Source organism: Rhinoraja longicauda, chromosome 13, assembly GCF_053455715.1.
Source record: "Rhinoraja longicauda isolate Sanriku21f chromosome 13, sRhiLon1.1, whole genome shotgun sequence".
Taxonomy (NCBI): domain Eukaryota; kingdom Metazoa; phylum Chordata; class Chondrichthyes; order Rajiformes; family Arhynchobatidae; genus Rhinoraja; species Rhinoraja longicauda.
In genome coordinates, this window is record NC_135965.1 from 11,758,418 (window position 1) to 11,784,538 (window position 26,121).

The 26,121-nt window shown below is 43.0% G+C and overlaps 1 protein-coding gene and 1 long non-coding RNA gene across 5 annotated transcripts in view; one reads left to right on the top strand and one right to left on the bottom strand.

Annotated features, from left to right (window-relative positions):
* LOC144599443 (uncharacterized) overlaps window positions 1-26,121 on the bottom strand; it is an 89,192-nt gene that overhangs the window by 58,133 nt on the left and 4,938 nt on the right. Inside the window, exons 2-4 of one of the 4 annotated variants that reach the window (XR_013548000.1) lie at window positions 13,551-13,614; window positions 5,565-5,739; window positions 931-971 (exon numbers count right to left, since the gene is read on the bottom strand). This is a non-coding gene — a long non-coding RNA (uncharacterized LOC144599443). Of the gene's footprint in view, window positions 1-930; window positions 972-5,564; window positions 5,740-13,360; window positions 13,470-13,550; window positions 13,615-26,121 lie in introns of those variants that run through there. The other 3 variants (XR_013548001.1, XR_013547999.1, XR_013548002.1) reach the window with 3 other exon arrangements.
* rhbdd1 (rhomboid domain containing 1) overlaps window positions 23,596-26,121 on the top strand; it is a 68,105-nt gene continuing 65,579 nt past the window's right edge. Inside the window, exon 1 of the mRNA XM_078410349.1 lies at window positions 23,596-23,614. The gene's annotated coding sequence lies outside the window, so the exon portion shown is untranslated. The remainder of the gene's footprint in view (window positions 23,615-26,121) is intronic.

Sequence of the window (26,121 nt, forward strand, 5' to 3'; positions counted from 1 at the left end):
AAATTATTATATTATTTACAGTAATATGTTTACATATTCTGTTGTGCTGCTGCATGTAAGAGTTTCATTGTTCTGTCTGGGACATCTATATACTAAAACTCTAGTTTGTTTGTTTGTTTGTTCCTGTACTACAGCCAAAACGGTACATGATAGCGCGACAATTTTAGGCCCACCTTACTTACCGTCTTCCCTTTGGTGCTAATGGAAGAAGTTTCATTGAAATCGGTGTTATATTTTAAAAGTTATTCACATTTTTAAGTTTAGATCTATCTTCTAGGGAGAGAGGGGGAAGGGAGGGTGGCAGGGGGGAATGAGGGAGGGGGGAAGGAGGATAAGGGGGGGTTGAGGGGGATGGTGGGGGGAGGGGAAGGGTAGGGGAGGGGGAGGAGGAGGGAGGGGAAGGGGAGGGGGGGAGGTGAAGGGGGAGGGTGAGGGAGGAAGGGGAGGGGAGGAAGGAGGGGAGGGGGGAAGAGCACAGAGAGGGGGGAGGGGGAGGGGAGGGGGGAGGGAGGGAGGAAGGGGGGGAGGGAGGAAGGAAGGGGGAGGAGAGAGGGGAGTGGGGGAAGAGCGGGGAGAGGGGGGAGAGGAGGAAGGGGGAGGGAAGGAGGGAAGGGGGTAGGGGGGTAGGGGGGAGGGGAGGGGGGAGTGGGGGAGGAGAGGGTGCTGCACCAATGCAGGAGAGGTTTAGGCCCAAGCGGTCCACATGGTCTAGTATGACAATAAAACACTCTTTACTCTTGAATATCTAATATGTATTTTTAAATGTAATGTAACTGTAATGTTAAATTACATTTCAACATTAGAAATTCCTACTATTACAAATTGATGAAATAACCACTTTTTACTATTAATAGAAAGCCAGCAACATTTTCAATGGATTTATCAACCTTGAGATACTAATCACACTACAATTTATGTTAGAAATCTTACTTGTATTGCTTGATGGTGAAGTACATTTTCTCTACAGCTACCTGAAAAATGAGAAATGAAAAAAGTAGTTTAATTTGCAATTCATTACGAAAGGTAAATGAACCAAATCTCCCATTGCCCTCCTCCCACTAGCTTATCACTCCCTCTCATCCAAGTAGCTTACAAATAATTCTTTCAATTTGTGAAGCATCTGTAAGATAGAAACTGTCTCGTGATGCACGAAAAATAACCAAACAAAAATAATCATAGGCATTGAATAAGAATTTCAGGAGGAAACCTGACATTAAGAAAAGTCACAAAGAAGGAAAGCAATATGGTTCACACCAGTATTCACCCAAACCCTATGTACTTTATTTTCTGCTCCAGCAACAACCAAAGTTTGAAATTCTCATCCTAGTTTACAAATCAATGATCTTACCCTTTCTACTGCTGTACTTTTAAACAATTAAAAATATCTGCATTTCTCTAATTTTGACGTTTGAGCATCCCTGTGTTTGTCACTCTAACAATGAAGGGTATTCCTTCAGTTACCCAATCCTAAACTATGGAATTGGTTTTCTAACACTTTTCGCCTCTCTGTGTCTCTATTCTTTATTTAAGTCCTTAAAAGTACCTCTGAGCAACTGTTTTGGCCTCTTGCCCTAATGTTTTCTTATTTGGCTCACAGTCATTTTGGTTTACATAATGGTTCTGTGAAGCACTTTGGAGCCTGTTAATGCATTAAACTGACCATATAATTGCTATTTATATTTGGCATTGGAGGTGTTTCGGGATGGAGTTAATGAATGTTGGGTCAAGTGGCCAACGCCTAAGATGATAATAATTAGACAATATGAAAGAGGAATCTGCCTGCTGGTAGGGCCAGGGTACTGAGGCCTGCAGGTAAAGGGTGGGATGACCAGCTGAGACAAAGACAAGTTGTAAACACAATAAGTTGCAACTTTATACAGTGCATGAGAGTTCAGGCATTGACCTCAGTTGGTTGTGTCATGTGGAACAATGGTTTTTTGTACAATCCATTCTGATAATTTGAAATTAGCTTCTCATTCATTGACTTTTCAGAAGCTAAGTTTAGTGTGTGTTGTTTTTTGGAGTGAGGACGTATTGGAGAACCTGCAGTAAATCTGGGTCACCAAGGACAAAGGTAATGGGTGAGTGAGTTCACGTTAAGATACAGACAGGAGACATTAGATGATTTCATATATTAAGTTTCAGGACGTCCTGGAAAGGCCCACTTAGCACATTGCAACAGTATAAAAAAGGAGTTCAGCAGCAGAATGCCTGAGGAGATACATTGGTGCAATCATTATGCTGGAGGGGATGTAATGACCCAGTTTAGCTTTGGACCAGGTAGGAGAACAAGTTTGCAAACGCCATGTGCCTTTTGAGATGGTGATTAAGAAGCGTACGCAAATGAATGCTGGAAAATGGAGTTTGCAACATTTGACTAAAGTAATCACTTAGTTCTTCCAAATGTTTCACTAGAACATTGTCGCACATTTAAACGGACAAGAATCTGGAAACATAAAGGGAGTGGAAAGGTGGTGAAAAAAAACATAGATCTGGATTTCATCAACATACATATGGAGCCCAAGCCGATGTACAAAGACAATTGTGCCAAAGGCAGACTGTTAAACTGTTAGCTGAGGAAAAGGTTAAGGTGCCGTTAGCCAACAACAAAGGATAGGAAGAAATGCTACTTCTGGTAATACTCTGGGAGAGTTTGGATGTCAAAGAGCAAAACCAATTGGAGAGCTGCTCCACTGAGGGTCAACAAATGGAAGAGGATGGTGTGGTTGCCCAACTCAAATGGCACATTGATGCTTAAGAAAGGATTATGGTTTGTAACGGTGATTAGTACATTTTCAGTACGCTGGAAGGACCCTTAACACAATTGGAGAGACACATCGCACCATCCAAATTATCCACATGAAGCATTGGCTCAAGAAGGTGACATCTTTCATGAAGGATGAGGCCATGCCCTCTTTTTACCACTAACGTCAGGCAGGAGATACAACAGCCTGTAATCAAACACAATAGACAATAGATGCAGGAGTAGGCGATTTGGCCCTTCGAGCCAGCACCACCATTCAATGTGGTCATGGCTGATCATTCTCAATCAGTACCTCGTTCCTGCCTTCTCCTCATACCCCCTGACTCCGCTATCCTTAAGAGCTCTATCTAGCTCTTTCTTGAATGCATTCAGAGAATTTGCCTCCATTGCCTTCTGAGGCAGTGAATTCCATAGATTTACAACTCAAAAGGTTTTTCCTCATCTCCGTTCTAAATGGCCTACCCCTTACTCTTAAACTGTGGCCCCTGGTTCTGGACTCACCCATCATTGGGAACATGTTTCCTGCCTCTAGCGTGTCCAACCCACCTAACACTACCAGGTTCAGGAACAGCTATTTACCCACACTATCAAGTTCTTGCAACAATCATAATAGCCCTAATCCTACCTCCTACCTCAACAATAGAACAGTACAGAACACCACTTGCACTATCATGACTTGTTTTTTTTCTAATTATGTTTTGCAAGAACATGCAAACTCCATACAGACAGCACCTGAGGATCGAACCCGGGACATTGAAGCTCTACCAGCTGCACTACTGTGCCACAAGATTTATGTGTCTGTCCTGGACCATGTGCCTGTGATGTTGCTGCATGCTAGATTTTACATTGTGCCTGTACCTCATCATAAATGTGCATATGACAATAAACTTGGCTTGACCTGATAAATACGATATTTCTCCACAGAGTAACTTGGCAGAGGACAGAGGGGCCTTAATTGTACAATGCAACTGAATGCTGTCTAATATACAATAAAAAATGAAGTCAAATGAATAAATGGAAACTGTTGCACAAGCAAGGAAAAGGATCTGGCAAGTGGAAGTAAGGTATTTTGTCATGTTGGATTGAAAAAGAAAGCAGGAAGTAAACATGCTACTTAACTTTAGCAAAATTACAAAACTTGTAGGGAAACGGTGGTCATAGCAGAGCGGATGGATGCAGGATAGTTCTCCACTGGAGTAACAATTGAAAAAAACTTTAAAAAAGAAAGCGCAACAGAAATAAATATATTCTGAGGATTAACAGCAGTTGTTTAAAAGGAAACTTTCTGGTATCAAAATACTTAGGCGCCAACTGTGTAATTATTCCTTGATAATGACTGGCAGTTAACTTTGAATAAAATTTTACCATGGCAGTTAAGAAAGAAGTTAGTCTGATAAAGAAGTAGATAAAATTATTTGTCTTTTATTAACATTAATATTTCATTTTAAGATAGGAGCAAGCGGTTTAAATTAAGCAAGCCACATTGGTAACAAAACTAGTTTTTAATATCACTGGCTTTATTCTCTTCTTCACTCTAAAACAAATATGGGGCTCTTTTAGGCTTTCCCTGATTCCTTGGACAATTTTTTTTAACCAAAAGCTGTTTTGGCTTCAATGGCTTGACCAATTTAATTGTTGCAGGATCAATCTAATTGACATCCATTAATGTTTATGTCTCAGACCAGCTATCAGAAGCAAAACTGTAATTAATAACTTTATCAACTTTTGCTTCCTACATCAAATTTGGGTCCACTATGTATCAACAAGCCAGTGATATTTTCTTTTCAGAGCTGTAATTCTAAAACCATGTGTTCTGCAACAGATTACCATAAGCTACACTGATCATTTGAATCATTGGCATCAGCAGGTCAAGGTTTAGAATAGTATTTGGAACATAGAACAGTACAGCACAGGAACAGGCCCTCAGGCCCACAATGTCTGTGTTAAACATGTTGCCAAGATAAATTAATTTCATCTCCCTGCACATAATCCATATCCTTCCAATCTGCACATTTCCATGTGTCTATCTGAAAGCATCTTAAATGCCACTATCATATCTGCCTCCACCATCACATCTGGTGGTGCCTCCACCACCACATCTGGCGGCAAGTTCCTGGCACCCACCACCCTCTGTGTAAAAAAAGGGGCCAACACATCTCCTTTGAACTCTGCCCCTTCAACGCTGTGCCCTCTATGTTTTGACATTTCCACCATGGGATTGGGAAAAAAAGGATTGGATTGTCTACCCTATCTATACGTCTCATAAATGTTATCAGATCTCCCCTCAATCTCCGGCACTTCAGAGAAAACAATACTAATCTGTCTTTTTGCTCCAGGTTCCAGCATCTGCAGACTCTTGTGTCTCCATCCTGATCATTTTTGATCTTTAAAAAAAAAAAAGTAAAACCTTTATGGTAACTTCCTCGAAAAAGAAACCTTTATAAGCAAGGAGAGGATAAATACAATAGCCCCAAGGATCCTGAGGCATGATTAACAAATTCAACAAAACATAGGAAACATGCCAAATTTACATTTCATGCTTCTTTGAATTATTATAGCATCCAGCCAACAACTGGCCAAAGGCTTTAACATAATGAGATATCTTGAGTGACTCATACCAGTTCAGGTTACAGATTATGTTTAAGCATGAACACATTCATACTGTTACCCCTTTGGCACGAAGAGTGACTGCTTCACAGCTACGTAACAATAGGCAGTTGGTACATTCAGTCTCTCGAGTGCACGGCATGGGCTTACAGTTTTAAAACTTTTGTGTGTTGCTTTGCATGCAAGCCATTACCTCTTTGGTTTGAAGAAGGTTCTCGACCTGAAACATCATCCATTCCGTCTCTCCAGAGGTGCTGGCTGTCCCGCTAAGTTACTCCAGCAAAGTGTCTACCTCTTTGGTTATATGTGTTGTGGCTCATGAATTTGTGAAGACATTACAAGGCGAGCTGCTTAAAGCCGATGTTCACCTTACAGAGAAGAGGAGCATTGTGAGTGGAGCAGGTAATGGTAGGTGTTCAAAATAAAAATATGACCTGGGAAACCAGTGCAACATGGAATAATGCAGGTTCTGCAATATTTCCAATGCTGCACTTTGATGTAAAAGTGGAAAGTAAGGGAACGTCATGTCATCAGGCCCATGCTTAGAAGATAGTGGAAAGTGCTAGCTATGGAACCCAATGTCAAGAGTAAAGGTTCACAGCCTGAATGTCGGTTTACAAGAAAGTCAATGCTCTTATTGAAGAATGCATTTTCAAAACTCACATTTTAGCAACTATACCAAAAGCTTCAATGCAACACAATTCATCATGACTTCTCACACATTTACTCTGCAGTGAGAAATGGGCGGCACGGTGGCGTAGCAGTAGAGTTGCTGCCTTACAGCGAATGCAGCGCCGGAGACTCAGGTTCGATCCTGACTACGGGCGCTGTCTGTACGGAGTTTGTACGTTCTCCCCTTCACATGCGTGGGTTTTCTCCGAGATCTTCGGTTTCCTCCCACACTCCAAAGACGTACAGGTTAGTAGGTTAATTGACTGGGTAATATGTAAAAGAATTGTCCCTAGTGTGTGTAGGATAGTGTTAATGTGCAGGGATCACTGGGCGGCGCGGACTCGGTGGGCCGAAGGGCCTGTTTCTGCGCTGTATCTCTAAATCTAAATCTAAAATTTACCAAGAATATTCAATAATCAGTATTCATTCCTAAGATTTGTATAGAGCTACACTCATATGGTCACAAGGTTCATAAGTGATAGCAGCAGAATTAGGCCATTCGTCCCATCAAGTCTACTCCGCCATTCAATTGTGGCTGATCTATCTTTCCCTCTTAACCCCATTCTCCTGCCTTCTCCCCATAACCCTTGACACCTGCAAGGTTGCTGTAAACACTGAACTTAAAGGCTGTACATGTGGCCAAATATTAAATATTGTGGGAAGTAACTGCAAATGTTGGTTTAAACCGAAGATAGATACAAAATGCTGGAGTAACCACAGCGGGTCAGGTGGCATCTCTGCAGAAAAGGAATAGGTGACATTTCGGTGACTGAGTGTCTCTCAGTCTGAAGAGTGTCTCTCAGTCTGAAACTTCACCTATTCCTTGTCCCCAGAAATGTTGCCCAACCCACTGAGTTACTCCAGCATATTTTCTCTAAATATGAAATCATGACAGGTCACAGCTTAACGTGTTGAGTATTTTCAGCACTTTCTATCTTATTTCTTACTTTAGATTACATACTTTCCTTTCCCTCGTAGAACAACATGGCATATAACCTGATTCAATAACAATAAACTAATGAGGGGCAGATGTAATCTGTACATTCTAATCCAACTGGAGAAGGTTAAGACATTAGAATGCCCATTCTTGTGCCCATGATCAATAGAGGAGCTGAAGCTGATGAACATTAGTGTCCTTATAACTAATGCTCTTCTTACATTACAGTATCCTTATAACTAATGCATTCTACCTTTCCCTCAGTTTAAGCTGTAGATGTAAGATGCTTCAATATCTTCTTCCTTTTCCTGCATCACAACCTCCCAACTGTTCCTTTTCATATCAGACACTCATAAACCAGAACCAGACGACAATGGAGAAGAAGGAGACAGAATAGATAAAAACACAAATCTGAAATAAAACTGAAAATACTATGAAATTCAGGCAGAGAGGGACAGTGAAGAAATTTAGTTTCAGCCTGGTTTTCTTTCATCCATAAAATCTTGTCTACTCAAACAATTAACTCTGTCTGTCTCCACAGGCGTCTTCATGTACTATGTATTTTCAGCACTTTCTATCTAATTTCTTACATTTATAAAGCACCTTTTAAGACCTCTCGTCAAGCCACTATGTTTAAATGACGCACAGTATTTTTGAGGTATCATCCCACCATCCTGTGAAAGAGTACACATCCCTCTTACTCTGAGTTAAATCCCACTTACCTAATACATACTGTATCTGAGTCTATCCATGACCAGACCAGACCTACCTGGAACCAGTCCTAATCCATTCTTAAATATTCACAAAATGCTGGAGTAACTCAGCAGGTCAGGCAGCATCTCAGCCTGACCTGCTGAGTTACCGAGATGCTGCCTGACCTGCTGAGTTACCGAGATGATGCCTGACCTGCTGAGTTACCGAGATGCTGCCTGACCTGCTGAGTAACCGAGATGCTGCCTGACCTGCTGAGTTACCGAGATGCTGCCTGACCTGCTGAGTAACCGAGATGCTGCCTGACCTGCTGAGTTACCGAGATGCTGCCTGACCTGCTGAGTTACCGAGATGCTGCCTGACCTGCTGAGTTACTCCAGCATTTTGTGAATAAATCGATTTGTACCAGCATCTGCAGTTATTTTCTTATACATTCTTAAATATTTTTCCTTCTTGGGCATTGTACTTTCTCCTTGCTCTATTTCTCTATGAGGTGAATCATTTTGCTGCTTTGATACAATGTTTAGAACAGTTCCCACCCAAATCCCATTGCTTTCAAAAACCTCCTCTATGACCAAGCTTCTTCAGTCTGAAGAAGGGTCTCGACCCGAAACGTCACCCATTCCTTCTCTCCCGAGATGCTGCCTGACCTGCTGAGTTACTCCAGCATTTTGTGAATAAATCGATTTGTACCAGCATCTGCATTTATTTTCTTATACATTCTTAAATATATATATTTTTTTAAATTCTCACTAATACGATATTATCAGCAACTTTTCTACGATGCATACAAGCTCTGGTTCTGAATTGTTTAGAGTAGTAAATCACTATGATATAATGATAGTTTTAGCAACCTTACCAAACAGGTTACAAGCTATTTAGAGCTTCTAACGAGAAGCACTCTTGTTTAGAGTAAAATCAGTGGGAAAGATAATTTATATCTGGCCCATTATACCCGAAGATCATTTATTTAATTTGGGACGGTAAAACCTAGTAAAGAAATTGATTTTAATATAAGAAATCTAAAATAATGCTGAGTCAGAAGTGGTAATGTTTCCTGAGATTAATATTTCAAGTTAGAAAGTAATTAAAAATAAAATACTTGATTTTCAATCAATAAATCTGAATACCAAATGATATTCCTTCGCAGATTCCTCCTCAAATGGGTAGGATGCAGCTGCTGCCAAATTATCCTCTGCAGACTTAATTAAAGAAATTCTATAAAGTACAAATTGTGAACAAAATGAAATATTGACTAAACTGCTTGGCATGCTGAGTTCATCCAGCATGGGTTTTTTTTGTTATGAAAATAAACTATTGTCCTGAACGATCGAGATAAATCTTTTCTATTTTGCCTAATACTTACAAAAATTAAAATATCATCTCAAAATTCAGCATAGTGCCATTTCCTTTAAAATGTAACAGGTTAATAATTCGAGAATAAAGCCATCAAATCTTCCATCTTGGAAGATGTCAAAATGTGTGCCTTTATTTAGCCCAAACAATTACTTAAAAGATCAGAGAAGCATCATACAAGGTCTATAGTAGGCTGCTGCTTCTTTTCAGGACACCATGCAGAGTTTTTAATACAAAACAAAACACAAATTAATTTATTTAGCTGAAAATCTTTCCTTTTGGAAGCTTTTTAATCCTGAAGAATCCTAGGAATGACACCCTGTTGGTGCCCCTCTTCCCGACTGCTACTCAAGACTGTGTGCATTAGTGAAGATGGAAGGTATCACAGAATGCTGGAGTAACTCAGCAGGTCAGGCAGCATCTAGGAGAGAAGGAATGGGTGACGTTTCGGTTAGTGAAGATGGAGGTTGGTATTGGTTTATTATTGACATGAGTACCGAGATACAGTGGAAAAATGTTTGCATGCTATCCAGTTAAATCATGCTAAGTGAGTACAATCAAGCTATACACATGTACAACAGGTAGTGCAAATAAAAATATACCAGAGTGCAGAATCTAGTGTTACAGCGTTAAAACGAAAGTGGACTTTTTTTTTAAGTGCAAGAACTGGAAAGGGAAATGTGTGATCGACTGAACTATACCCACAATTTTCTGCAATTTTCTTGCAGCCGTGGGCAGAGCTGTTGCCAAACCAAGGTGTGATACATCTGATAGGACGTGTAGATGTTGGTGAGAGTCGTTGAAGACATGCCAAACTTCCTTAGTCTGAGTTGCTCTGAGTTGAGGTGTTGGTGGGCTTTCTTGGCTGTAGCTTCAATGTTTCGGGGGTGGGGTAGAAGGAGGGGTTGGAGGTTGAGCAGGGGCACATGCACCAGTAATCATTGAGCAAAGGTGCATCCATATTGAAAAGGAATGTTTAATATGCCACCCCCAAATTTAAAATAAACGTTGCATTTCTGACCACAGTAAAGAGTGAGTGAGATGGCACATGTGACCTACTGGTGTGTGCAGATAAACTTTAATATTCCATGCCACTACCTTGCCCTTTAAATGTTTAATTTACCAAATACCTTCATTATTTTATCTCTTGCACATTTGACCTTTCAGTTTTTCCATTCACAAACTACTCTATACACTTTCCACATCCCTCTTCCTATCATTCAGTAGGAACACAGGCAACGTGAACACGAGCAAAAGGTTACTTATTCCTTCTGATCAAATTGGATAAAAGCAACATTTTCCTATTGACTATTCCTGTTCATTATTTTTCTACTTTTACCTAATGTCTCAATTATATTCAAAACAGACAACACCCATTTGAAAAATGTACTTAAGTGTTGAAACACCTGGGAAAGTTCACATCTGATTAATCTTTTGGCTCATTTACCGTAACATTGAAGTTGTTACCACAGCTTGTTCAAAGGATTTATATCTCAGTGTTTCTCATCTCTAATGTATGCTGATAATGCATATACAGACCACAAGGATATGGAAGATTAGCCCGGAGGCGAAACAGAAGTCTTCATTGAAATAGGGCACCGCCAATTCATAATGAACTAGTTTTAACTGTAAGCAACTTTCAGGCAGTGGCAATTAATGTCATCCCAGTGTGACTGAAATTTGTGCTTAATGCAAAACAAAGGATTATAATTACAGGTACTTAAACTTCAGTCAAATAGCATTGTACAGATTTTATGTAGAACAGGTTAGATTTTTTTTAGATTTAGATTTGGAGATACAGCGCGGAAACAGGCCCTTCGGCCCACCAAGTCCGTGCCGCCCAGCGATCCCCGCACATTAACACTATCCTACACACACTAGGGACAATTTTTACATTTACCCAGTCAATTAATCTAATTACCTGTACGTCTTTGGAGTGTGGGAGGAAACCGAAGATCTCGGAGAAAACCCACGCAGGTCACGGGGACAACGTACAAACTCCATACAGACATGTTAACAATTAGATATGTTAACAATTTTTATGCAGAAGCAAGGAACTGCAGATGCTGGTTTACAGAAAAGTCACAAAGTGCTGGAGTAATCTAGGCAGCATCTTTGGAGAACATGTACAAGTGATGTTTTGGGTTAAGATGCTTCTTCAGGCTGTGTGTAGTGAGGAGAAGCAAGCTGGAAGAGAGGATGGGCAGGTCAAAGCCTGGAAGGTAATAGGTTGATACAGATGAGGCGGAGTTGAAAGACACTTGGTTATTCCCCTGGTCCTCTGCTTTCACCCCACCAGCCTCCACATCCAACACATCATCCTCCGATATTTCTGTCACCTCTAATGTGATCCCACCACCAGTCATATCTTCCCATCCACATCCCTTTCTCCCTTCCGGAGAGACTGCTTCCTTCACAACTCCTTGGTTCACTCATCCCGTCCCACCCTAACCACTCCTCCCAGGTACTTTCCCCAGTAACCCCACAGGACATGTTACCTGTCCCTATACTGCTCCCTCGTGTCCAAACAAGGAACCCAGCAGTCCTTCCAGGTGAGACAAGAGGTTCATGTGCACCTCCTCTAGCCTCATTTACCATATCCAATGTGGCCTCCTGCACATCGGCGAGACCAACTGTAGACTCGGCAACCATTTCACCAAACAATTGTGCTCGATCAGCCAACGCCTTCTGGATGGTTGCTAGCCATTTTAACTCTTCCCATTCCCACACTGAACTTTCTGCTCTGGGCCTTATCCAGTGCCAGAGTGAGGCTACATGCAAACTGGAGGAGCAGCACCTCATATTTCACCAGGGGGCGCCGCATGATGGCTGCCTCGCCTACAGTCTGTCTGTCCTTTTCAAACTCTTTTTGTTATTTTTGGTAAGTTTTAAAAGTTTGTGTAAATGTTCTCTGGTTTGTTTTATGTGGGGGGTGGGAGAGGGGGTCGGGGGAAACTTTTTTTCAATCTCTTACCTCGCCGGAGATGCGATTGTTTTCCGGATCGTATCTCTGGTCGCTCTGCGGCCTAACATCACGGAGCTGGAGGTATTGCCTGGGACTGACCTTGAGTCCTCGCGGGGGTGTGGACTTGTCATCTGAGCCTGCGATCCCTTGCCTGGGATCGACGCTCCAATGCAGCTTGCGGACTTTAACATCAGAGCTCAGTCTCGGGTTGAGACCGGTCGGGAGCTCCAAAAGCTGCATGAGGTTCGACTGGTCCCGACCCAGGGTAGATCGCCGGCGTGGGGGAGCTGAGATTCCCCCCCCCCCCCAATGAAGGAGCTTGATCGCCCCGACGAGGAAGGCTCGCCGCCGGCCTCGGGAGTCAAGATCATCCCGTCAACGGAAGGTTAGAGCCCCCGACCGCTGGAGGACAAAGAAGGGAGAGACTGAACTGTTTTTCACCTTCTATCACAGTGAGGAATGTGGAGGAGTCACTGTGGTGGATGTTCATGTTAAAATGTATTTTGTGTGTCCTGTTGCTTTTTACTGTTATGACTGTATGGCAAATGAAGTTCCTCGTATGTTGCAAAACATACTTGGCTAATAAAGTTTTATTGTGATTGTGATTGTGATTGTAGCTCACAACTCAATGGTCTAAATATTCAATTCTCCAATTTTAGTTAATTATCAACCCCCACCCCTCTCCCTTCTTCTCCACTCCCCATCCTTCTTGTCCCACCCCTTCCGTCTCCTGTGCCCCACCTGGACTTGCATATGTTTCTCTCCTCCTCCTCCTCCCCTTCCACCTATTCCTTCCTCTAGCCTCATGATTCACAACTCTTCAATCCTTTTGTCTCACACCTTTTGTTTTAATATCTCTGGCCTTTGTCCAACTATCTGCCTATCAAAACCTCCCTCTCAAATATATTAACCGATTACCTGCAAACTTCGTTCTGCCCATCCTCTCTTCCAGCTTTCTTTCCCCCTCACTCCCACAATCAGACTGAAAAGGAGTCCCAACCCAAAACGTCACCGATCCATGTTCTGATAATGACATGAGTCTGATGGCTCTGAGATGTTGCTAGACTCGCTGTGTTACTCCAGCACTTTGCGTCTTTGTTTTTACATCTGATTGACCCTTTTTACGGGCAACACAGATGATCTGGTGAGACAGCAATTAAGAACTCTGGAGTTATTTTTACTTCAGAATGCAAGCTTAAGGGAAACACAAGTGTAGTATAAAATTGATTAAAAGGACATACTCTGTCCAATTGATTTGAATTAGAAAGCGATGGGATAATTAGAAAGCATGAATAGAAAGCTTTGCTATTTTTATCATGAAATAGTATTGCTTTTCAGGACTGCTTACTGAAGCAAGTAGTAATTGTGAGTTCTAAGCTGTCCTTTAACAGTTCCAACGCACAGTATCTCACATCTTTGGAACTTGGGAATTAATGCAGACTCCTGGGACTTGCCCATTTGCCTTAAGAGATCAAACATTAATATCCTTGGGTGTTTTCAAAGAAAATTTACATATTTTTAGGTTCTTTGCTTCTCACTGCAATTGGTCTTGTGATGCCCTTGTCACATGGTCTTCTTTCCATCTGATTGGCATGGAAAATGCTAGAAAGGAAGGGGAAGAAAGAGTTAGTTAATGATCTAGGGAAAGGAGAGCCAGCCTGGACAAAAGAAAATCATATTGGCATTTTAAACGTGGGAAGGAATCATGAAAAAAAATGAAAGAGGAAAAATATTTAGGCATCTAAATTAAGAGGACAATTGAAGATAAAGCAATCATGGGCAATGTGTAGTAGTTTAAATGTTGCAAATAAAAAAATAATTAATACTGATAAAGATAAAGTTGAAAGGAAAAAGAACCCTGTATAAATTATTCTTTATGACTCTCTTCTCAAAGAGATTTTCTTTTTGACCTTTAGTCAGGCACGGGTAGAAAAATATTTGTACGTGAAACAAATTTGCATTTTAAAATATAATGTATAGAAGCAGTGAGGGAAAAAAAGGTGGAATTCCAACGTTTAGTTCTTGTGATCCTGATTGTCACATCATTTGATGAACACTGCACATCAGACAAGTGAAAAATGACAAGACATTCAATATCTTTTAAAAGTAAGTGCATGGGGCAGATACAGAATCTGGAAAAAATTGCCCTGGATAGTCTCAAATGAAAAATGTAAGAAGTAATGGCTGAAAAATTAAATTGTTTAGCACATGTTTTAAGTATAATTGAATTGAGATTGACTTTACAGTGTGCAATGCATAATGTGAGCTTCCAAATAAAGGACCCTACATATGTACAATGTTGGGTATGCAGAAGCAATAACAATTATCATGCAACACCTAGAATAGTACGACTCAGGAATAGGCCCTTCGGCCCGCAATGTCCATGCTGAACATGATGCCAAGTTAAACTAATCTCCTTTGCCTGCATGTGATCCATATCCCTCCATTACCATGTGCCCATCTAAAAGCCTCCTATATGCCACTACCGTATCTACCTCTACCACCCTGGCAGTTCGTTCCAGGCATATACCACTCCATGTAAAAATCTCACCTTAAAGCTCTCTAGTACTTGACATTTCTACCTTGGAAGAAAGCTTCCAACTGTCTACCCTATCTATGCCTCTCATAACTTTATATACTTCTATTAGGGCTCCCTATTTTCAGAGAAAACAAGCCAAGTTTATCGTTGTTGCTGCAACATTGGCCAACTGATGTACAATTATGAAACTGCAAAAGCCATGAACAGAAAAGGCAGCCTTATTGAAACAAAACAGGTGTGTATATCTGAATTTAAGTTATAGGTATTATCTTTATTGATATTATCAATATCACAATTGACAATATCTGCTCAGATGCAACAATATACCAGTTTCTGATCAAAATTCAGTTAAAGGCTTTCTTTAAGATGGGAGATGGTAGGGAAGGATTCTGGAGGTTCTGATCCTCCCTCCAAGTGCCAACCTCTTTCACTTTCATCTCTAATGGTGTAGAAGTAGATGCTTGTTCCAATGTGCATCCTGGCACTATTCATCACGGCTCACCCTAAGCCTCCACCACATCCAGCAACAATTCTGAGCTGAGAAACGCCCCATTTAAGGAACTAGTTAATAAGTTACATGACACAGTTAACAGTTTGTGATTCACAAGCACCTTCCAAAATTATGTGCTTTTTGGGGCAGCCATGAAAAAGATCTGGAAATGTAAAAAAAGTGCAAACTGCTGAAGTAACTCAGCAGGTCAGGCAGCATCTCTGGGGAACATGGATAGGTGACGTTTCAGGTTGGGACCCTTCTTCAGACTGATTGTGGTGGGGGAAGAAAGCTGGAAGAGAGGTGGTGGTAGGACAAAGCCTACAAGTGATAAGGGGATATAAGCGAGTAGCCGGGGGGGGGGGGGGGGGGGGGTGAGGGTGAAGTGAAACTAGTAGTTTATTCATCGACTGCAGAATCAGCCAATTTCCCTCTCCGAACACTCTCCTCCACTGTCTACCTCGAAGGACTGCTGGGATCCCTGGATGGATGTGCGGGAGGAGGTATTGGGACAGGGTTACATGTCTTGTGGATGCAGGGGAAACTACCAGGACGGGGCAGGGGAAGGATTAGTTTGGGTGGGAAGGGGGTGAGAACCAAGGAGTTGCGGAGGGAGTGGTCTCCATGGAAGATGGGAAGGGGTGGGAATGGGATGATATGACTGGAGATGGGATCACACTCAAGTTGGCTGAAATGTCAGAGAATTATATGTTGGATAAAGAGGTTGGTGGGGGCGAAAGGTAAGGACACAGGATTGTGTGGGAAGGAACTGCAGATGCTGGTTTAAACCAAAGATAGGCTGAATCTGAAGAAGTGTCTCAACCCAAAACGTCACCCATTCCTTCTCTCCAGAGATGCTGCCTGTCCCGCTGAGTTACTCCAGCATTTTGTGTCTATCTAAAGACAAGGGAAACTCTATTCTTGTTCCATCTGGGAGGGAGAGGAAGTGAGATCAAAACTAAGGGACACAACGGTGATGCAGGCGAGGGATCCATCTATGACAGCAGGGGGGAAACCACGTTTGCTAAAGAAAGAGGACATCTCAGATGTCCTCAACTGGAAAGCCTCACCTTGGGAGCAGATGCAGTGGAGTCGGAGGAATTGAGAGTAGGGGATAGTGTTTTTGCAAAAGGAAAGGTGGGAAGAGGTGTAGTTCAAGAGTCAAGAGTGTTTTATTGTCATATTTCCCAAACCGAATAATGAAATTCTTACTTGAGGTAGCACAACAGAATATGTAAATATAGTAGACACAAAATGCTGGAGTTACTCAGCGGGTCAGGCAGCATCTCTGGAGAGAAGGAATAGATGATGTTTCGGGTCGAGACCCTTCTTCAGACTGATGTCAGGGGAGGGGGCGGGACAAAGATAGAATGTAGTCAGGGACAGTAAGACTAGTGGGAGAACTGGGAAGGGGGAGGGGATGGAGAGAGAAAGCAAGGGCTATCTGAAGTTAGAGAAGTCAATGTTCATACCGCTGGGGTGTAAACTACCCAAGCGAAATATGAGGTGCTGTTCCTCCAATTTGCGCTGGGCCTCACTCTGACAATGGAGGAGGCCCAGGACAGAAAGATCAGATTGGGAATGGGAGGGCGAGTTGAAGCGCTGAGCAACCGGGAGATCAGGTAAGTTAAGACGGACTGAGCGGAGGCGTTCAGCAAAACAATCGCTGAGCCTGCACTTGGTCTCGCCGATGCAGAGAAGTTGACACCTCGAACAGCGGATACAATAGATGAGGTTGGAGGAGGTGCAAGTGGACCTCAAGTGATGTGATAGCTGCGGCCCGCTGGTGGGCAGTGGAGTGGCGAGGGTCGGCAGAGTCACTGGTGGCCCATGGGAGACTGGAGTCTGGGTCAGCGGACGAAGCGTCGGTAGTCCCGGTCAGCGGATGGCTAGGGGGGGCGGCGAGGGTCGATGTCATCAGTCAGGCGGTGAAGGTCGGCGGCTCGGCACAGGCTCGGCGATTGTTCCGCTGAACACCTCTGCTCAGTCAGTCTTAACCTACCTGATCTCCCAGTGACTCAGCACTTTACCTCCCACTCCCATTTCCAATCTGACCTTTCTCTCCTGACGCGCCTCCATTATCAGAGTGAGGCCCAGCACAAATTGGAGGAACAGCACCTCATATTTCACTTGGGTAGTTTACACCCCAGCGGTATGAACATTGACTTCTCTAACTTCAGATAGCCCTTGTTTTCCCTCTCCATCCCCTCCCCCTTCCCAGTTCTCCCACCAGTCTTACTGTCTCCGACTACATTCTATCTTCGTCCCGCCCCCACTGATATCAATCAGAAGGGTCTCGACCCGAAACGCCACCCATTCCTTCTCTCCACCCATGCCTGTCCCACTGTGTTACTCCAGCATTTTGTGTCTACCTTTGATTTAAACCAGTGTCTGTTCTTTCCTACACATATGTAAACATAGTACTCTGTAAACAATATAATAAACAAAAGGTTCAGTATTTATTACATATATATAGATGCACACATTCACACACACACAAAACAAATAATAATAGTGCAAAAAGACAAAACCAATGCCCAAGTCTATGTTGTTCAGAGCTTATTTGGAGGCTATAGTGATTAATAGCCCGATGGCTGTCGGGAAGAAGCTGTTCCTGAACCTGTACGTTACAGTTATCAGGCTCCGATCTTTTTCCCGATGGCAGGAGTGAAATGAGTTGTGTGGCCAAGGTGGTATGGGTCTCTGATGATGCTGGCTGCCTTTTCAAAGCAGTGACTTTTGTAAATCTCTTTGATGATGGGGAGGTCAGTACCCGTGATGGACTGGGCAATATTCACCACTTTTTGCAGTCTTCTTTGTTCCTGGGCATTCAAGTTGCCGAACCAGTCTATATGCTCTCTACTCTACACCTGTAGAAGTTCAGGTAACTGTGGGGGTCAATGCGTTTGTAGTAGCTGTCAGTTGATAGTCTTTCTCTTGTGATGGAGACAGATATCAAGAAATGGGAGGGAGGTTTCAGAGATAGTTCAAGTGAATTTGAGGGCAGGGTGGAAATATCTGAAAACACATATGTACATTAGCCCGAGATCAAATTGGCACTGGTCCATTGCAAGGTGTTATTTTAGTGTGTGTTGTAATGCAATGATGAATTTCAAGGCATTTCATGAATTCAATGAATTTCATGAATTTCAAGGTTTTGCTATACAAATATCCCTATTATTTATGTCCCTAAATAATTCAGTTGATAGTCATGCAACAAATAAAAACATTGTACGGTGACTGGGAAGCATCGTTACTTTCAGGGGTTATGGGGAGAAAGTAGGAGAATGCGGTTAGGAGGGAGAGATAGATCTTCCATGATTGAATGGCGGAGTAGACTTGAAGGTCAAAATGGCCTAATTCTGTTCTTATCACATGACCATATGACTTTCAAAGGACTTAAATGAAAGCCCTTTTTACTTTGATTGAAGGAACATTTGATTGAACATGCCGATTTCTTAAAGTGACAAGATGTCATCCTGATCTTTCACATCTTATTTTCTCTCTCATAGAAGCTGTGACTATTATATTTTATTACACAGAAAGTAGGGGCTTTTCAAGCACTAACCCATGAGATTATTCTTTAAGTTTCCACCTCATTAATTAAGGGCTAAACATGTCAACGGTGTCAGTAACCTAACCGGTAAATTGTCTATAAATTTGGATGCACAGAAAAGATGGCATTTTTCTATTTGAAATATGACATGAGCAGGATTCTCCAGGAGTTAGTTATACTATTTTCATTTCCACTATGCATTAGTGATTTGAAGCAGCGTAAGTCTTGGCTCAGCAGTAGCACTTGGATTAGCACCAGAAGGTTGTGGGTTAAGGCTTCATTCCAGAGACTTGAACACATAATCTATGCTGACATTTCAATGCAGTGCTGAAGGACTAAAATGAGGACAATTTCTAGATGTAAAAGATTCCAAGCCTCTGTATGAAAGGCTCCGGATGTTCTGAACTATTCATCCTCTAATCAGCACAGCCAAAGTATATATTAACAGCTTATTTATTTTATTGTTGCTTGTTGAGCTTAACTCTTTAAAACATTGCTACTGAAGTCTGCTTCCAAACAATACACTTAAAAAGCAATTAATAGTAAAGTGTTTTGAGACATTTTGAAGGTATAAACATTCAGGATGCAGGGCAAATCTCAATGACTGGCCCCATCTATTCGTTTCAATCGTCAACAATGTCATGGATGGCACTATCAAAGGTTACTTGCTCATCAAGAACAAGTTTACTTAGTTCGGGTTTTGCCATGACCATTAGCAACTTTGTAATTTTTTTAAAAACTCACTGGTTGCACGTGTCATTGGCCTTTTTTTCTCAAAAAATATTCTGTATTCATAATATATACAGTAAACACATCAGTATATTCTCTCTGTACAATCATTGTTCCGTCAATTCAATACGTTCTCTTACAATGTATCAGCACCCTCATGTTTCATCCTGAAATAATGCACAAATCATGTATTTGAAAGGCTATTACTCCTTCCCATAGAAAATGGCCCGGAGGCGGAGGCGATGTCAGAAGAGCTCTACATCGTGGCGGACCCAGAACCCGTTGAGGTGGGGGCGGAGGGGAATAAATGTGAGGCCTCTGCTGTGGACAGACCGTTCCGTATCAGAAAGGGGGAGGTCAGAGGGGATGGTGAACACCATGGGCTGGAGGGCCTAGATTGTGGTCCATACCCTGAAGGGCCTCAACCCAAAATGTCACCTTTCCTCCAGAGATGCTCCGACTCGCTGAGTTACTCCAACTTTTTTTTGTCTATCTTCGAACCCTTACAGTAGTTGCACAAAGTTTCCGTTCATTCCTGAGCACATGCTCCTGCAATTTTGCCAGTTAGCAGCATTTTTGTGTGGAGATCTCCCCACTCTGGAAGATTAACAGGTTTTGACAAAATCAAAGAATGTCCCTCACTGAAAAGATGCTCTTCCAGTAGCACATTCCAAACCCACGACTTCTACCAGCTCGAAGGACAAGAGCAGCAATAGCATGCACACATCACCATCTGGAAGTTGTCCTCCATGACACAAGATCCTGAAAATATATTGCCGTTCCTGTGACATTGCAGGCTCAAAATCCAGTGCTCTGCGGTAACTATGTTAAAGACACCTACAAGTATTTGCAGCAACTGGAGGTTAATCAGGCAGTAAGACCAAACTATGTGGTCGTACAGGGGATAACAGGAGCCATGCGTGCTATCTTAATAGACTGGCTTGTGCAAGTTCAAGAACTCCCTCCATCTAAGACGACAGCGGTTTACAAAGACAGCACACCATTGCCTTCTCAAGGGCAATTCTTCTTCTTAAGCCCCCTCGGTCATGGCTGACCATGGGTGATGCATCCTAGTTGGCTGCTTGCTCCACACCTCGGCTAGAGCAGCGTCGCTTGTGGCTGAAAAGACCAATGCGGGAGTGACAGTCTCTGTCACAAAGGTCACATTTGTGTGTGGACTCTGGTCTGTTGAAGTTGCTGCGCTCCTTTCTGCGTGCCCGCTTTTCTGCCGCTGTGTTCATCAGTTTCTCTTCCCCCGTTTTGAGATGTTGGTTCAGGCTACCTCCACCTTGTACGGTCAGCTGCAAGGCTCTCCCAGGACTCCACATCGATGTCGAGCACCTTCAAATCTCTCTTGCAGACATCCTTGTAACGTAGCTGGGGGCGGCCGATGGTTCTCTTCCCAGATGTTAGCTCTCCATAGAGGATGTCTTTTGGAATACGGCCATCCTCCATGCGGTGGACATGGCCCAGCCATCACAGCGTGCGCTGCCTGAGTAGAGTGTACATACTCGGAAGGCCAGCGCGAGACAGAATCTCGACGTTGGACACTCTGTTGCCAGGATATACCCAGGATACGGTGGATGCTTCTAAGGTGGAAGGTGTTGAGTCTTCGCTCCAGTCTGGCATAAGTAGTCCATGTCTCACTGCTGTACAGCAGCGTGCTGTTGACACAGGCGTCGTAGACTGCTATCTTTATCTTCATTGTCAGCTTTGGATTGGTCCACACTCGGGTTGTGAGGCGAGTGAGAGTTGTAGCTGCCTTCCCGATCCTCTTGTCAATCTCTGTGTCCAAGGAGAGGTTGTCGGTGATGGTGGAGCCGAGGTACGTGAACTGATGGACGGCATCGAGTTCGTATTCGTCGATGATGATGACAGACGGTGCCTTTGTATCCGATCCCAGGACGTTCGTCTTCTTCAGGCTGATGATCAGCCCAAAGTCCTTGCAAGCCCGATAGAAGCGGTCCATCAATGACTGTAGTTCCTGCTGGGTGTGGGACACAGCTGCTGCGTCATCAGCGACCAACATGTCTCTGATGAGAGCTTCATGTACTTTTGTCTTGGCTCGGAGGCGGGTGAGGTTGAAGAGCCTGCCGTCTGATCTAGTACGCAGGTAGATCCCCTCTGTTGCGGTTCGGAAGGCTTGTTTCAGGAGCAGAGCGAAGAAAATCCCAAAGAGTGTGGCAGCGACGACACAGCCTTGTTTGACGCTACCGCAGATGTCGAAGGGCTCCGAGAAACTGCCATTGAACTGCACTGTCCCCTTCGTGTTGATGTGGAAGGATTCTATCATGCTCTGCAGTTTTGGTGGGCAGCCGATCTTTGAGAGAGCCTTGGTGAGGTCAATGAAAGCCATATACAAGGGCATCCGCTGTTCTCTGCGCTTCTCCTGGAGCTGGCGAAGGGAGAAGACCATGTCTACTGTTGACCTTCTAGCTCGGAAACCGCACTGAGACTCTGGGTAGACACGTTCTGCCAGCTTCTGCAGGCGGATCAAGATGACCCGAGCAAAGACCTTGCCGACAATGTTGAGGAGGGAGATGCCTCTGTAGTTGTTGCAGTCGCTTCTCTCGCCCTTGTTCTTGTAGAGGGTAATGATCGTGGAATCCCTTATGTCCTGCGGTACAGCTCCTTCTTGCCAACACTGGCAGAGGCCTTCATGCAGAGGAAGCAGTAAGGTGGTCTTGCAGTGCTTGATCAGGTCAGGGGGAATCCCGTCACTGCCTGGGGCCTTGCCTGAGGCCAGGCTGTCAATGGCCTTGCTGAGCTCTTCTACCGTCGGCTCTCCATCTAACTCATCCATGGTCGGCAGGCACTCGATGGCGTCAAGGGCTGAGGAGGACACAGTGTTCTCTCTCGAGTAGAGGTCGGAGTAGTGTTCCACCCATCATCTGCTGGCATTTGTCAGTGATTACTTCCCCAGTGGAGGATTTGAGGGGGGCTGTCTTGCTCTTGACTGGTCCTAGTGCCTTCTTAATGCCATTGTACATTCCCCTGATGTTCCCTGTTATGGCGGCCGTCTGGATGTCCTCACTAAGCTGTGTCCAGTACTCATTGGCGCAACGCCTAGCAGTCTGCTGAGCCTTGCTCCTGGCATCCCTGAGGATCTGCAGGTTCTTCTCGTTGGCTGATCGCTTGTACTCCGCTAGGGCGGCGTGCTTGGTTTCGATGACGGGAGTCAGCACGGTCGACTTGGCCTCAAACCAGTCGTGTCTTCGAGATCTTCTTCCCAAAGCTAGCCAAGGCTGTGCGGTGCATGGTGTCCCGCAGAGTTTCCCACTTCTCTGTTGCAGAGTCTCCAGGACACAAGGTGCCAAGTTCTCTCTCAAAAGCCTCTGCAAACTGTTGCACGAGGTCTGGATGAGGCATCTTGCTGACATCGATGCGGGGTTTCCCCTGCTTCTTGGTATGGTAGAGCCTCTTTGGTTGCACCCTGATCTTGCAACACACCAAGGAGTGGTCTGTGTCGCAGTCCGCACTGTGGTTGGAGCGTGTGTGGAGAACATTCTTGAGGGCGGCACGTCTGACTAGGATCAGATCCAATTGATGCCAATGCTTTGAGCGTGGGTGTCTCCAGGATATCTTGTGCTGGGGCTTTGTCTGGAAGTAGGAGTTGGCAATGCACAGGTCAGTAAGTGCACAGCTCGAGCAGTCGCTGTCCGTTCTCATTCCTTTTGCCCACACCAAATTGCCCAAGGCAGGAAGACCACGATTCGTAGTCTGCGCCCACTCTGGCTTTGAAGTCGCCCAAGGGAACAAGTTCTTCCTTGTTGGGGATGCTGCTGATGATGGATGTGAGGTTCTCGTAGGACTCGTCCTTTGTGTCTGATGTGGAAGATCTGGGCAATTAGGAATGGGTAATTAAATGGTGGCTCAGCTGGCAAGGTCCAGAGCCCTTTAATGAAACAAAAAAGTTGGCGCTTGCTTCAGTATACATCCCTGGCAATGGTCCTTCCCAAAATGTCTTCAAATCAAATGGCTTACCAGGCTATTTCAGAAAATAGTTAAGAGTTAATGGCATCGCTGTAGGTCTGAAGTCAATGTAAGACAGACTCAATAAGGCTGGCAAAATTCCTTTCCGATAGAATACTAATGAACCAGATGGGATTTTATAAAAATTCAGTGGTTTCACAGTTAGAATAACCAGTAAAAAACCTTTAAAATCCAGATTTATTTTATTAAGCCAATTTAAATTCCGCACCTGTTGTTCTGGGACTTGAACTCCCATCTCTGGATTACGGCAACAAAATTGGTTAAAAAAAGACTGGAATTCCAGAGGCGCAGTGAGGTGAGGTGAGAAAGACTAGCCTTAATATCGAGACAACATGGACCTGAAATCGCAGAAACGAACTTTGGTAAAATTGAATTAAGGGGGAATAAAGGGGCAGACCTTACTGACTGTAATAATTTCTAGCTACAAAGTAGGGTGGATAATGTTTATGGTGAATCATGTCAGGCCTTGGATATTTCTGTAGGAGTTCCTTGTGTCAGAGTCTCTGGCCCAATTGTTTTTCAGCTGTTTTTTCAATCAACATCTCTACATCTCTACTTTACAAGATCAGAGCGGGGTTGTTCACAGAAGAATGGTTTCCACAGATTGTAACACCACTATTTCAGAAAGAAGAGAATGCAAAAAAAATAGTCGGGAAAATGCTAGAACCTATTATTAAGGATGTGGTAACAACACACTTAGAAAATAATAACAGGATAGAGGAAACTCAATAGAGATTTATAGAAGGAAATCATGTTTGACAAATCTGTTAGTCTTTTGAGGTTGTAACAGGCAGGATAAGGGAGAACCACTGGATATGGTGTATTTGGATTTTCAGAAGGCTTGTGATAAGACATTACGCAAAAGGTCAATAAATAAAATTAGAACACATGATGGGGAGTAATGTACAAACATGGTTTAGAGATAGGTTAAAGTTCAGGACACAAATTATGAATAAATTGATCATTTTCAGATAGGGAGGTTGTGATTTTGAAGTGCTGCAACAGTTCACAATCGACATGAAAAACAGCTGTGTAGTTATAAGGACACCAAAGATTTAGCCAGACAGATTATGTGTTAAAAATATGATGACATAAATTTTAATAGAATGAATGGACATGCAAAGTATTTCTTTTGCAGTGCAAAAATGAAATGAAAATAATGAAACATTGGTGTTGATAGGAACCTGATATCTTTGTCAACAGGAATAGCTTCCTCCCCTCTGTTATCAGACTAATGATGGTCCTCTCATAAGCTAAGGTGTTGTCCCAATATTCCAACTTGCCTTCATTATGGACATGAGATTTCGTCTCTGGAACTGTAACACCACAATGCTTTCAACCATATTCTGCGCTCTGGTATTTTTCTCTTTGCACTACCTGTTGTACTTATGTATAAGCTAGATTGTACTCATGTATAATATGATCTGATTTAATTGAATAGCACACAGACAGAAGTTTATTTTACTGAATCTTAGTACATGTGACAATAGTAAACCAATACTAATAACGTAATGATAGAGCGAGTAATTAATAAGGCAAAAAATATATGGTCTTTTCTTGCAAGAGAATTTTCGTTCAAGACCAATGATGATGCATTAGAATTAGACAGAACTCTGGTGAGAGCACAACCAGAATGTTGTACAGGGATTTGGCATCCCCACCAAGGAAAGGATATATTTGCAATAGAGAGAGCCGCAAAGATTTCTGGTATGAATTGGTTTGATCTGGTGAAAAGAAATGAAGCAGATTATACTTATCGCCTCCAGACTTTAAAAGAGCTTAATAAATCCCATTAAAACAATTAAAATTCTTACAGGACTCGACTGGACAGATGTATGGCTGAGATTTCTTCTGGTTTATTTTACTAGAACCAGGAGTCACGGAATCAAAATACCATCCCTATCTCAGCTGTTCTGGACTGGGATTAAGGCTGAGATTCAGTTGATGATTACATTCAAGAGGGCAATATATGCATTTTGGGACAGTAACAGAATCTATAATATGCAGATAGTGGAGAGGGTGGCACTAAAGTAAACTGAGGATCATGCATTCCAATGTGAGACCAATAAAATCTGCCCTTGCTTCTACTGCAAATGTTTCTACTACTTACTATGCAAAGATCAAGAGCGTGGTGCTATACTAGTTCATTTGTGTGGCTGAGTGGCACTCCTAATAATATTCAAGAAATGTATCAAAATTGATGAAGTGACTGTCACCTCATCCACTGCTCCAAATGTTCAAAGGTGACAAATGCAGGGAATACCAGGAAATGCAGATTCCACAACAGAGCAGTCTAGAAAATATATTTTCATTCTTTCAATATTACTCAGGCTAAATACTGGATTTCCTAACTAACAGCACTATGGGAGCAAGTATCTCTACTTCAAAATGAGAATTCACCATCATTTTGAAAATGAAATAACTAGAATTATTTATAGAATTCACAAATCGGAGGTGCAAAGGGACTTGGGAGTGCTCGTGCAAGATTCCCAAAAACTTAATTTGCAAGTCAAATCGGTAGTGAGGAAGGCAAATCCAATGCTAGCATTTATTTCGAGAGGGCTAGAATCCAAAAACAGGGATGTAATGCTGAGGCTTTATAAAATACTGGTCAGACCACATTTGGAGTATTGTGAGCAGTTTTTGGCCCCATATCTGAGAAAGGATATGTCAGCATTGGAGAGGGTCCAGTGGAGGTTTACGGAGAATGATCCCAGGTATGATTGGGTTAACATATGATGAGCGTTTGACGGTACTGGGCCTGTACTCGCTGGAGTTTAGAAGGATGATGGGGGGGGGGGG